Source organism: Myotis nattereri (assembly GCF_964212035.1).
Source record: "Myotis nattereri genome assembly, chromosome: 15".
In the NCBI taxonomy this organism is placed as follows: domain Eukaryota; kingdom Metazoa; phylum Chordata; class Mammalia; order Chiroptera; family Vespertilionidae; genus Myotis; species Myotis nattereri.
Window position 1 is genome coordinate 53140847 of NC_138090.1, and position 14895 is coordinate 53155741.

The window sequence follows — 14895 nt, forward strand, 5'->3', positions numbered from 1 at the left end:
GATTTCAGAGCTCATCATTGTTATTATTATCACATTAATTATTAACTGTCAACTGTCCTATCCCACATTCGTAGAAGAAATATGTGTCTACTTCTTTTACTTTTTACCCAGTCCTAGAGAATTCCCTGCTTTGCTTTCTCTCCCTTCCCTAATCTCTCACCAGTGGATTTGATGTAACCCTCCTTTTCTTTGATTCTGATGTATAAAATAAGGTGCAGAACTGCTGTTCTGTAAAGCAGTCTTAATCCGTTCTTATTTTGCTTCCTGGCAGTTGTTTTCAGTTTGATTTAAATAAACTCAGAAAAATTCTCTACAGGTTTGGACGTATCTTAAGATGACACCAGGAACAATAGAATAATGTTCTTTTATTCTAGGAAGAAGCAGGGGGAAGCTGCAGCATTTCCTGGGACATACCTGACTGAAGACAGATTTCTGAGCAGAAGTTTAGAGCAGACCCCGAACACACCAAGACAGAGCCTCCTAGTTACCAGCTCTTTTCAAAGAACAGAAGAACATGCTCCAGGCTCAGGTGATTGGGTTTGTTTTCTCTTTCTTCAGTAACGGATTTGCAGAAGTCTATAAAAACCAACTTCATGCCCAGCCGATTGGCACAATTGGTCTGTACACCAAAAAGGTTTCAGATTCAATTCCCAGTCAGGGGCACATAAGGGAAGCAGCCAAAAGATGTTTCTCTCTCTGTGTCTCTCCCTTTCCCTTCTTCTCTCTCATAAATCAGTAAAATAATAATAATAATAAATAAATTCTTGGGTTTGGATTTAAAAAAATACACCTTCATTAATCTGGAAAAAAAATATATATAGTCTCAAATATATAACTTAGAATATATGAAAGGTGTTTCTAGGCTAACAAAAAAATTTAACTTCTTTACATTATAGTAACACCTAATTGGATGAATTCATAGATGAATGAACAATTATAAAATAGTATTTTATGAGGCATGTGGTTATTCCACTGTATATAAAATAAAACACCATTCACTATATAGATGCAACGTATAAAGTGAAAATGATCACAAAAATAACATTTTTTCCATAGCATCTTAAAAGACTTCACGCCTTTGCCCTAGCAGGCTTGCCTCAGTGGATAAAGCGTCAGCCTGCGGACTGAAGGATCCCAGGTTCGATTCTGGCCAAGGGCACATGCGTGGGTTGCTGCTCGATCCCCAGTGAGGGGTGTTCAGGAGGCAGCTGATCAATGATTCTCTCTCATCATTGATGTTTCTATCTCTCCTCTCTTCCTCTCTGAAATCAATAAATATATATATATTTTTTTTAATTAAATCTTTATTGTTCAGATTATTACATTTGTTCCTCTTCCCCCCCCACCATAACTCCCCTCCTCCCAGTTCCCGCCCCACCCTCCGCCCTCACTCCCCACCCACTGTCCTCATCCATAGGTGCACGATTTTTGTCCAGCCTCTTCCCGCATCTCCCACACCCCTTTCCCCCTCAAGAATAGTCAGTCCATTCCCTTTCTATGTCCCTGATTCTATTATAATCAACAGTTCATTCTGTTCATCAGATTATTTATTCACTTGATTCTTAGATTCACTTGTTGATAGATGCATATTTGTTGTTCATAATTTGTATCTTTACCTTTTTCTTCCTCTTCCTCTTCTTAAAGGATACCTTTCAGCATTTCATATAATCCTGGTTTGGTGGTGATGAACTCCTTTAGCTTTTCCTTATCTGTGAAGCTCTTTATCTGACCTTCAATTCTGAATGATAGCTTTGCTGGATAAAGTAATCTTGGTTGTAGGTTCTTGGTATTCATCACTTTGAATATTTCTTGCCACTCCCTTCTGGCCTGCAAAGTTTCTGTTGAGAAATCAGCTGACAGTCGTATGGGTATTCCCTTGTAGGTAACTGAGTTTCTTTCTCTTGCTGTTTTTAAGATTCTCTCTTTGTCTTTTGCTCTTGGCATTTTAATTATGATGTGTCTTGGTGTGGTCCTCTTTGGATTCCTTTTGTTTGGGGTTCTCCGCGCTTCTTGGACCTGTAAGTCTATTTCTTTCACCAGGTGGGGGAAGTTTTCTGTCATTATTTCTTCAAATAGGTTTTCAATATCTTGCTCTCTCTCATCTTCTGGCACCCCTATAATTCTGATGTTGGTACGCTTGAAGCTGTCCCAGAGGCTCCTTACACTATCCTCGCATTTTTGGATTCTTTTTTCATTTTGCTTTTCCGGTTGGGTGTTTTTTGCTTCCTCGCATTTCAAATCATTGACTTGATTCTTGCGCTCCTCTGGTCTGCTGTCGGGAGTCTGTATATTATCCTTTATTTCAGTCAGTGTATGCTTAATTTCTAGTTGGTTCCCCAATATAAGATCGAGGGTCTCATTAGTTTTCTTGTAGATCTCATTAAGTTTATCGGCGGCTTCTAAACAGTTCTTGAGAGACCTTAAAAGTGTGGTTCTGAACTCTATATCTTCCATTGACAATTTTGTCCTGTTTCTTTGTCTCCGCATTTTGTTATGCTTTCTTGGTGCACCCCCTAGTGGTCTTTGTTCGCAATCTTATAATTAAATCTTGATTGTTGTAGCTAATTCCAGGGAGGGTTTGACCTCCAGGCCAAGTGGCTATGAGAATCAGCTGTGTCAGCAGTGAGAGAACTTCTGTCTTCTAGGGAGGTGCTAATCTAGCCTTTGCCTGAGGCTATCCGGCAAATGCCTCTGTGCAGGGCTTGGGCGGGGCGGGTCGCACAGGATCAACAGGGTGGGCCAGAGAGAGCAGTTATGGCGGCTCTCAGTCCTGTCCCCAGGGGCTCTGCCTCTCTGAGTCCCAGCAATGGCTGCAAACCTCGGAGAGAAAGCTGCACTCGCTCTGACCGAAGCCAGACAGTCCCGCTTCTCCCGTTTGAGTCTGGGTCCCTAAAGACTCCCCTGTATCTGGAGTTCAGAGTCAGGGACTCCCTCCCGATTGAAAACGCCAACCGCGCCCTCCGCCGCCAGCCTGCTCCGCGCACTCTGCACCTCAGAATTTGACTTGAGCACTGCGCCTCCTCTGAGTGTCCGTATGCGTTTCTCTTTCCTCCTAGTTGTAGGACTTCCACTCAGCCAGCGTTCCTGTGGTTCTGGGTGATGTCCCTTCCGTTTTTTGGTTTCACTTTTGAAGTAGTTGTTCAAAGCAGCAAACTCCGGCGTTAACCTATGCCGCCATCTTGGTTCTCCTCTATATATATATTTTTAAAAGGAATGTATCTGTCGAAGGGAAAATGGGATACATCTGTAATACTGTCAACACTAAATATAAATATATATATTTTTAAAAAAGACTTCATTCCATTAAACAGCATGTTGTTGTTACAGGAATCCCTGACATTTCACGATGTGGCCGTGGAGTTCACCTCAGAGGAGTGGCAACTCCTGGACCCTGATCAGAAGGACCTGTACAGGGACGTGATGATGGAGAACTACAGCCACCTAATGGCCCTGGGTGAGGACAACTTCCCTGTGTCACTCAGACGCTGCCCTGTTAGTGGCTTTTTCCTTTCTCAGCTGCTTAACTTTCAGAATAACTCTAGTTCTCTGACATGATGCAATCTCAGATCCTTCTCTTGCCCCACGCAAGATATTATAATGTCCCCTCTCCTAATAGAAAAAGTATTGTGTTAGCTGTAAAAACTCTTCATTCTCCCTTCTTGACAAATCCCACCCAATTCAGTATGTCTAAGTCTTTTGTCATTTTTTTCTTGCGCAGGATATCAAGCCCCCAAACCAGACGTGCTCTCCAAATTAGAACGAGGGGAGGAACTGTGGATAGTACAAGATGAACTCCACTGTCCAGTCTTTCCAGGTGAGGGGGTGAGAGCCAGCAAGGTGGGCGGCCGGGAAGTCACATTCTAGTCAGAAATGGCATCAGAGCAGTGACAGTGAATGAGGAAACTCAAACCATTCTGCCACATATGAGAACCCTTTTTTTCTTTGTAAAAATTTGGAATATAACATACCCCATTTGTCTCTTCTGAGCTCTGACCCATTTATTTTTTCTACTCTTGTTTTTGTTTGTGTGGTTTTCTTTGCCCTATGATTCCCAGATCTTTTTTTTAAAAAATATATTTTATTGATTTTTTACAGAGAGGAAGGGAGAGGGATAGAGAATCCAAAACATCAATGAGAGAGAAACATTGATCAGCTGCCTCCCGCACACCTCCCACTGGGGATGTGCCCACAACGAAGGTACATGCCCTTGACCAAAATCGAACCTGGGACCCTTCAGTCTGGTCAGGGCGATTCTCAGATCTTTTTTATTTCTTTATCCACAGCCACACTGTCTCTGCCTATGTTAGCACCTCTCTTGCTATGAAATTCCACTTTCCAGGCCTCTCTGGAAAGACAGAACTTTGAATTCATCACCTTTTTCTTCATATATATTTTATTGACTTCAGAGAGGAAGGGAGAGGAAGGAAGAGACAGAAACATCAGTGATGAGAAAAAATCATTGATCAGCTGCCTCCTCACACCCCACACTGGGGATTGAGCCTGCAACCCGGGCATGTGCCCTGACTGGGAATTGAACTGTGACCTCCTGGTTCATAGGTCAACACTCATCCACAGAGCCAGACAATTCATCATTTTTTCCTTACGACAGGGCTTACCTGCTCTGTTGGAAAATAGTGATTTTCCTTCATAACATCCAACCCCATCTTGGATGGTGGGTCCCCGTGATCTCATTTTCACAGTGCATTTATGTGTTCTTTGCCTTGGTCCCATCAAGGTTCTTCATACTCAGTTCTCATCAATATTAAACATCTCCTCTATTCCCATGAGTTGACCTCTTTCTGTTCTGTGAAATGGACTCCCAAATTGACTACTCCCTCAGTATTGTCTAATGGAGAATCTGCCAGAGACCTGGAAATAGAACTAATAGATTTGGGTGTCTTTAACTGGTTTCCTCTCTAAACATCTTGAGATGAGGTTGAAAATCAAAACAATTTTGTATCTGGAATTGAACCAGGAAGATTCATCTGTTTGGGTCAAGTTCAATTTGGAAGATATTTTTATTGGCCTGTTTTACTTTAAGAAATGTGTACATTTAGTGTTTGGTAAAATTTACTAGTCCATATAACTGTTTTCCAGTTTGAGTCTGAACTGAGATTCAGATGTTCCTAGCAGGTAGCATAGAGATCATCAGAAATTCATTTGAAGGATCAGTTTTCATGAGAAGTTTGGCCCAAAGCTACACATAGGGCAGGATTAAAAGGGGAAAAAAAGGCAAGGGTAATCAATGAAGCTAATTAATTAAGTCCTGGACCAAATGAGAGATTGGGGGAAATTGGTGTGAATGGATCTTTCTAGATGTAGAAGATGTAATTCTTTGGGTGGGGAGGAAAGGTGAAAGTTCAGAAAAGAAAGGCAAACAATAAATCCACTGTTTAGTGGTCGAATAAAGGTACTCATGCTGTTCACTCTTCCCTAAAGCCAAAATCTTGAGTGCAGTGGGGTTGGGGTAGGGATGGAGGGGCGTGGAGGTAGAAAAAAATTGTCTAATGTCCACTTTCTTTCTATGTATTTTACTCATCATCATGGCAGCTGGCCTATGACTTCTCTTTTTTTGTGTGTGAGAGCAGCAATCATCTTTCCTCCATTCTATTTTAAATTTAGGTTGTTTTCCTGCACTATACATTTTCAATTCTGTCCATCGTGGCATCACTTGGGATGTTCTTTCCATGTTTAGCTCTCTTCTTAAAGGTCTCTACCATTTCATTCGATTAAGTAGAAAAGATCTTGTTAGCATGCTACGTGAGTTTCAGCCCAACCTACATCATAACTGCTTCATGTGACTTATTTCCCAGTTTTCCTAATTCAGATTTTTCTTCATTCTTAGAAAATGAATGGCTGCATGCATTTTTTAAAGCTTTTGTTTTCACATTATATGTTTTAAAAATATTTTTTTATTGATTTCAGAGAGGAAGGGAGAGGGGGAGAGAGCTAGAAACATCAATGATGAGAGAGAATCATTGATCGGCTGCCTCCTGCACGTCTCACGTCTCACACTGGGGAATGAGCTCAAAGCCTAGGCATAATCAGAGAAAGATAAATATCACATGATTTCACTCATTTGTGGAATATAACGAACAACATAAACTGATGAACAAAAATAGATCCAGAGACATAGAAGCATCAAACAGACCATCCAACCTAAGAGGGAAGGCAGGGGAGAGGGTGGAAGAGATCAACTAAAGAACTTGTATGCATGCATATGAGCATAACCTATGGACACAGACAGTAGAGGGGGGTGAGGGCATGTGCTGGGGAGTGGGAGCAGCCGGGGAGAGGTCAATGTGGGAAAAAGGAGACTTATGTAATACTTTAAACAATAAAGAATTTAAATTTAAATAAATAAAAATTTAAAAACCTGGGCATGTGCCCAAACTGGCAATTGAACCATGACTTCCTGGTTCATAGGTCGATACTCAACCACTGAGTCACACCGGCAGGGCCACATCATATTTTTAATGGTTTTACTTAGATTAAATTCACAGACCATACAATTTACCTATTTAAAACATGTAATTAAATTAAATATGATTCACTGGGTTATAGTATATTGAAAGAAACACATCAGTTGGTTGCCGCCTGCACAAGCCCCACCAGGCTGTGGTCGGGAGGAGCCTGCAACTGAGGTACGTGACCTTGATTGGAATCAAACCTGGGACCCTTGGGTCCACAAGCTGAAGCTCTATCCATTTAGCTAAACCGACTAGGGCTCTAATTTGGTCTTTAATTTCTTAGGTCTCATTAAAAAAAAAAAAAAAGTTTTACAGTTCCTTTTCTTAAGTTTGTTCCTAAGTATGAGATTCTCTTTTATTATTTACTAAATGGTATTGTTTGCATTTTCAGACTATTCTTTGCTAGGATATAAAAAGAAAATTTATTATTTTCCCATCATGTTCAAATGACACTTCCTCCCAGGTAACCAAATTTCCTGTCATATAAAATTGCAGATCGCCAAAACCGGTTTGACTCAGTGGATAGAGTGTCAGCCTGTGGACTGGAGGGTCCCAGGTTCGATTCCGGTCAAGGGCATGTACCTGGGTTGCGGGCATATCCCCAGTAGGAGATGCGCGGGAGGCAGCTGATCGATGTTTCTCTCTCATCGATGTTTCTAACTCTCTATCTCTCTCCCTTCCTCTCTGTAAAAAATCAATAAAAAATATATTTAAAAAAAAAATTGCAGATTATCTTTCAGTGATCTCTGTGATAACCTATTGTCTTGATGAGAAAGTTTCTGTCACCTTCCTAAACACTGTTTAATGTGTTCCATACTTGTGATTGCCTTATTTCTTTAAAATTTGCATTTAAAAAAATACATTTTGATTGATTTTAGAGAGAGGAAGGGAGAGGGATAGAGATAGAAACATCGATGAGAGAGAAACATTGACTGGCTGATTCCTACACACCCCTTATTGGGGATCAAGCCTGCAACCTGAACATGTGCCCTGACCAGGAATGGATCCCATGACCTCTTGGTTCATGGGTCGATGCTCAACCACTGAGCCACACTGGCCTGGCTAAAACTTGCATTTTGAGAGCCTAATATTTTTTTTCTTTTAAAAAATATGTTTTATTGATTTTTTACAGAAAGGAAGGGAGAGAGATAGAGAGTTAGAAACGTCGATGAGAGAGAAACATCGATCAGCTGCCTCCTGCACATCTCCTACTGGGGATGTGCCCGCAACCCAGGTACATGCCCTTGACCGGAATCGAACCTGGGACCCTTCAGTCCGCAGGCCGACGCTCTATCCACTGAGCCAAACCGGTTTTGGCGAGAGCCTAATATTTTTGAAGTTATCAGCAGTACAAAAGGTAGATGCCCTGTCCAGTGCGCTCAATGGTTATAGCATTCAGGATTGGATTGCTGGTCAAAGGCATACGTACCTGGGTTGCAGGTTTGATCCCCACCCTTGGTAGGGGGGCATGTGGAAGGCAACTAATCAATTTGTCTCTCCCACATTGCTGTTTCTCTCTCCTTTCTCTCTCTCTCTCTCTTTCTCCCCTTCTCTCCTCACTTCCAATCTCTCTAAAAATCAATGGAAAGCCCTGGCAAGTGTGCTACAGTGGTTAGAGTATCAGCCCTCAAACCAAAGGATCAGGGGTTTGATTCCCGGTCAAGGGCACATTGTACCTCAGTTGCAGATTCACTCCCCGTACCAGGTCGGATGTATGGGGGAGGCAACGAGTTGATGTGTCTCTCTCATATCGATCTTTCTCTTTCTCTTTCCTCCTCCCTCCCTCCCTCTTCTACTCTCTCTGAAAAGCAATGGAAAAATGTTTTGCCCTAGCCAGTTTTGCTCAGTGGATAAAGCGTCGGCCTGTGGACTGAAGGTTCCCAGGTTTGATTCTGGTCAGGAGCACATGCCCAAGTTGCCAGTTTGATCCCCGGTAGAGGGCGTGCAGGAGACAGCCCATCAATGATTCTCTCTCATCATTGGTGTTCCTATCTCTCTCTCCCACTCCTTCCTCTCTGAAATCAATAAAAATCTCTTTTTTTAAAAAATGTCTTCAGGTGAGGATTAACAAAAACAAAAAAATCAATGGGAGCCCAGCTAGTATGACTCAGTGATTGCGTGTCATCCTATGAACCAGGTGAAAACAGGAAGTCACAATTAGATTTCTGGTCAGGGCACATGTCCAGGTTGCAGGATCAATTCCTGTTAGAGCAGTGGTTCTCAACCTTCTGGCCCTTTAAATACAGTTCCTCATGTTGTGACCCCCAACCATAAAATTGTTTTCGTTGCTACTTCATCACTGTAATGTTGCTAATGTTATGAATCATCATGTAAATATCTGATATGCAGGGTGGTCTTAGGCAACCCCTGTGAAAAGGGTCGTTTGACCACCAAAGGGGTCGCGACCCACAGGTTGAGAACTGCTGTGTTAGAGGCATGCAGAAGGCAACTGATCAAAGTTTTCCTTTCATATCGATGTTTCTTTCTCTCCATCTTCTTCTTCTATCTTAAAAAAAAATTTTTTTTCAGTAAAAAAATGAATAAATAAAGCCCTGGCCAATGTGGCTCTGTTGGAGAGTTGACCTGTACATAAAATTGTTGGAGGTTCACTCCTGTTGGGTGTCAGGGAATATTCCTAGGTTGTGGGTTCAATCTTTGGGTTGGGGCTTGTATGGGAGACAACCAATTGATGTTTTTCACATTTATGGTTTCCACCCCCACCCCTCTTGAAAATCAACTTTTAAAAAACCACTAAAGATTCCTATACAATAGATTAGTTCGAATTTTTCATAATTTTATAGGCACTATCAGGTGTGTTGTGTGACAAATAGTGGTTTTCTTCATGCAATACAGTTATTTTGAGATTCAACACTTGTTAATTTTTGATTGGCGAGTAGTATTGTGTTCTATGAATAATGACTTTTTCTATTGATCTGTCTATGATGTTGGTTATTTCCAGGTTTGGGGTATTATAAGTAAATCTGCTGGGAATATTTGTGTTGTTATCTCTATATATATATATGTTTTACTTTATCAAACTGTTGTTGTGTAGGTGAATGTTTCACACATTAAGATATACAGAAATGTGCTGAAACCGGTTTGGCTCAGTGGATAGAGCGTCGGCCTGCGGACTGAAAGGTCCCAGGTTCGATTCTGGTCAAGGGCATGTACCTGGGTTGCGGGCACATCCCCAGTAGGAGATGTACAGGAGGCAGCTGATCGATGTTTCTCTCTCATCGATGTTTCTGGCTCTCTATCTCTCTCCCTTCTTCTCTGTAAAAAATCAATAAAATAAATTTAAAAAAAAGAAAAATGATATACAGAAATGTGACCCAAGATGGTTATTGCTTTTCTCTTCCACAAACCCACAGCATAAAATAAATCCAGTTTTTATGCAACTCAAAAAAAAAAAAAATTAAAGCCCTGGCTGGTATGATTTACTGGTTAGAGCATTGGCCCAAAGTGTCACCAATTCGATTTCTGTTCAAGGGCATATACCTGGATTGCAGGTTCAATTCCCAGCCCTGGTCAGGATATGTGCAGGAGGCAACAAATTAATGTGTGTCTCTCACATTGATGTTTCTCAATCTCTCTCTCTCTCTTCCTCCCTCCTTGTGTCTCTCCCTTCTACTCTGTCTAAAAAGCAATGGAAAAAATATCCTTGGGTGGATTATCAGGAGAGAAAAAAAAACACTAAAAAAGAAAACCAGTCTCAGTCTTTTTCTTTAAAGAATTTGTGTATGTTGATAGGATCCATACCTGTATTTTCAGAATAGACCTTTCATAAGTTTTATACATTCAACCAATTTCTTCATCTTGGTACTTGGATATGTAATAATCATCTTAAACTTTGTTCTACAATGCACTCAAATCCCCTTATTCTGAACTTCAATAGTATCCCTTGTTGCATTCCACCTACCCAGTGCCTCACACCAGATAATTCCTGGAGTAATCTTTGAGTCCTCACTTTCAGTAACTTTGTCCTGCTTATCTCAGCAATCCCATCATTGAACTTTGTCTTTTCTTCAAATACAGGGCAAAAGTAGGTTTTTATTGGTGAGTACATAAAACACAGGGTTTCTACTTATATTATTATCTATTAATTATTCCATGATTTTCCGTATAAACAACTATAAAACCTACTTTTGCCCGAGTCTGTATATCCTGGTTTACTCAACCTCTTACATCTCCATTGCTCCTTGAACCATGTTTCACAGACTGTGATTGCCTTTATTACTTTTTTTTTTTTTTAGGTGTCTATCCTTCAAATTATTAAACCTGGAGGCCCAACAAATTTGACTCTATTCTGAAACAATCTACACAGATATAGTGTCAGATGTTACAAGTTAAGATTTCAGTCCCATAAGACTATACCCTTTCAGATTTCAATCATAAGTTTATATGGTCACCTGTGTTTCTGACCAACTGGCTATAAATTGGAAGTGCTCATGAGCTTTTTTTTTTTTTGGTTCCATTAATTTGTTAGACCAGCCCTCAGGGGAGAAGTACTTATATTATAAAGCATACAGATGAATAGGTACATAGTGCATGGTCTGAAGGATTCCTGAATATAGGAGCTTCTGTTCCCATGGAACTGGAATGAACCACCCATCGAGCACATGTATGTGTTCACTAACCCAGAAGATGATGAAATCTGGTTAAGAGTTTTTATAGAGTTTCAATTCCTAGTCTCTCCCTCCTTTCCCAGAGGTCATTGAGAAAGTCCAGCCTTCTCATCAATTGGTCTTTCTGGTAACTATCTCCATCCTGAGTGTATGTAGAAACCCTGTGCTAAGTTATTTTATGAGCATAAACTCAGCTGTTATTATAAGGGTCGTCTTTTGTTGTTGTTAATCCTCACCCAAGGATACTTGTTCCATTAATTTTTTGAGAGAGAGTAAGGGAAGGGTAGAGACAGAGAGAAATATCAATTTGAGAGAGACACATACATTGGCTGTCTCCTGCATGTGCCCTGACCAGGGCTAGGGATTGAGCCTGCAACCAAAGTACCCATGCCATTGATCAGAATCAAACCTGCAACCCTTAAGTTGGCAGGTTGATGTTCTCACCACTAAGCAAAACCAGCTCGGGCTGGAAGGCTTTTTAAAAAATATATAATAAAAGATACTCATATCACTTAGGAAATTACAAGGGTTTTATAAGCAGTGTCAAGAACTGCTGCCGGGGTTCTTGTCCCAGCATCAAGAAGGGTTCAGGAATCTGGAGAAGGCTGTGTGTAGATTTAATAGGAATCCAGAGACTAATAAAGAGTCCGGAGACCAGATATAATATTGAAAGGCATTGGGGGTCAGAGGAGCTTAACTAAAGGATCTAAGATCCAAGATCTTAGGTCTAAGGTCTTAGGTTCTTTCTTAGGTTCTCTCCGTCCCCAGGACCCCATGCTTTTCATTAACACAATTTGTCCTGAGGTGAGGCAGAGATATACACTTCAAAGGGTCAGGGATTTGTACAGAGTCCATTGTTAGAATGGAAGAATTAGCCTACGGCTATTCAGGTATTTGGCCAGTAGGAGGCAATAACATAGATTAAGATGCCTTTTAACTGTCCGGCAGCCACAATCAGTTTCCTATTCAGGTTTGGGGAAATGACTTCAGCCATTCCCAACAGGTGACTACATGTGTGGCTCAACCCTGTTGAGTCCCCAGGTCTCATCAACCTTTTGATGAAACTCTCGAAATTATGACATGCTGGAATTGGTCTCCGGCAAGAGCAAGTATATTTCTTATTCTACAACACATAGAATTGCCACTAAATAGTTACTCACATGAAAGCATTTTATGAAAAGTTTTATTTCAAACTAAGATTATGAGAGATTACAGAATTTACTGTTCTCCTTTTTCCCCAGAACTCAAGCAAGTTGACGATCCTCTGCATTATCACTTGCAAAATCAAAGCCTTCAGAATAGTGTGGAACAATGCTGTGAACATAATATATCTACAAATGTTAATCAAAGTGAAGGTCATTTCCTATTAAAGCAAAATCATGATATGTTTGAGATTTGTGAGAAACCTTTAAAATCAAATTTATGTTTTGAAAACCAAAACAGAAGCGGTAACTTAACTAATTCTGTTGAGTTGAATGGAGATGGGACAGGCATTCTGCATGACAACCATGAACAATTTTGCACTGAAATTAAATTTCCTGTCAATATGAAAAACATCAATAACAATTCCCAGGTTATAAAGCAACAGAGAACTCACAACATAGAGAAAGCCCACGTATGTATTGAATGTGGGAAAGCCTTTGTCAAGATATCTCAGCTCATTCATCATCAGAGAGATCATATTAGAGAGAAATCTTATGGATGCAGTCTGTGTGGAAAAGCCTTCTCCAGAAAATCCAGCCTCACTGAACATCACAGAATTCATACAAGACTGAAACAGTATGAATGCACTGAATGTGACAAAACATTCCTCAAGAAATCACAGCTCAGTATACATCAGAAAACTCAGATGAGAGAGAAGCCTTATATTTGTGGTGAATGTGGGAAAGTGTTCAAAAAGAGGCACCTCATTTATCATCAGCAAACTCATACAGGAGAGAGACCTCATGAATGTAGTTTGTGTGGCAAGACCTTCTCTACAAAGTCTAATCTGAAGAAACATGAAAAAACTCATGTAAGAGAAAGACCTTATATATGCAGTGAATGTGGAAAAGGCTTCATCCAGAAGTGTCGTTTTATTGCACATTATCGAACTCATACAGGAGAGAAACCGTATTTATGTAACGTATGTGGGAAAGGCTTTGCTGTTATGTACACTCTTACCATACATCAGCAAACTCATACAGGAGAGAAACCCCATGGATGCAGTCTATGTGGGAAGACCTTCTCTACAAAGTCTAATCTCAGTAAACATGAGAAAATTCATACAGGAGAGAAACCTTATATATGCAGTGAATGTGGAAAAGGCTTCATCCAGAAGTGTCACCTTGTTGAACATCATCGAACTCATACAGGAGAGAAACCATATATATGTAATGAGTGTGGCAAAGACTTTGCCTTGATGAACAGTCTTACCAGACACCAGCAAACTCATACAGGAGAGAAACCTTACATATGTAATGAGTGTAAGAAAGGCTTCAGCAGAAAGAGCCTTCTCTTGGAACATCAGCGAACACATACAGGGGAGAAGCCATATGTATGTAATGTATGTGGAAAAGGCTTCACCATGAAGGGTAATCTCAATGTACATCAGCGAATTCATACTTTAGAGAAACCGTATATGTGCAATGAATGTGGGAAAGGCTTCACTGTGAATAGTTCTCTGATTTTACATCAACGAACTCACACAGGAGAAAAACCCTATGTATGTAGTGAATGTGGGAAGGGCTTTCCTGTGAATAGTTCTCTGATTTTACATCAGCGAATTCACACAGGGGAAAAACCCTATGTGTGCAATGAATGTGGGAAAGGATTCACTGTGAAGCGTTCTCTGATTTTACATCAGCGAACTCACACAGGAGAGAAAACCTATGTATGTAGTGAATGTGGAAAAGGTTTTCCAGTGAAGATGCAGCTGCTTTTACATCAGCGGTCTCATAGAAGAGAGAAACCATATATGTGTAATGATGTGGGAAAGGCTTCACCATGATGAACCATCTCACCACACATCAGCAAACTCATACAGGAGAGAAACCCTATATATGTAATGAGTGTGGGAAAGACTTCACCAGGAAGGGTTTTCTCATCAAACATCAGCTAACACATACAGGGGAGAAGCCCTATGTATGTAATATATGTGGAAAAGGCTTCACCGTTAAGAGTAGTCTCACTGTACATCAGCGAATTCATACTTTAGAGAAACCATATATATGCAGTCAATGTGGGAAAGGCTTTACTGTGAAGAGTTCTTTGATTTTATATCAGCGAACTCACACAGGAGAGAAACCCCATGTATGCAGTGAATGTGGAAAAGGCTTCTCAAGAAAGATGCAGCTGATTTTACATCAACGGTTTCATACAGGAGAGCGACCTTATGTATGTAGTGAATGTGGGAAAGGTTTTACAGTGAAGAATCATCTCATCAGACATCAGCAAAAAATATATAGGAGGGGAGCCCTATGTGTGTAATGGATATGGAAAAGGCTTCACTATGAAGAGCAATCTCACTTTACATCAGTGAACTCATACTTAAGAGAAACCTTATGCTGTAAAACCAACATAATGGACTAATCAGATGAGTGGATAAAAAAGCTGTGGAACATTTATATGAAGGAATACTATGCAGCATAAAAAAAGAAGAATCTCTTACCCTTTAAGACAGCATGGAGGGACCTGGGGAGTATCATGGTAAGTGAAGTAAGTCAGTCATAGAAGGATAAATATTACATGATCTCACTCATATTTGAAATCTAAGTAACAAGTAAACTGATGAACAGGGTGGATCCAGAGACATGGAAGCA

General features: G+C 40.5%; 1 long non-coding RNA gene across 1 annotated transcript; it reads left to right on the forward strand.

Moving 5' to 3' along the window:
- The first annotated feature begins 374 nt into the window (after positions 1–374).
- Positions 375–14528, forward strand: LOC308530454. Its single transcript, XR_013996850.1, has 4 exons — positions 375–529; positions 3328–3454; positions 3719–3814; positions 12337–14528. It is a non-coding gene; the product is annotated as an uncharacterized lncRNA (long non-coding RNA).
- The last annotated feature ends 367 nt before the right edge of the window (positions 14529–14895 follow it).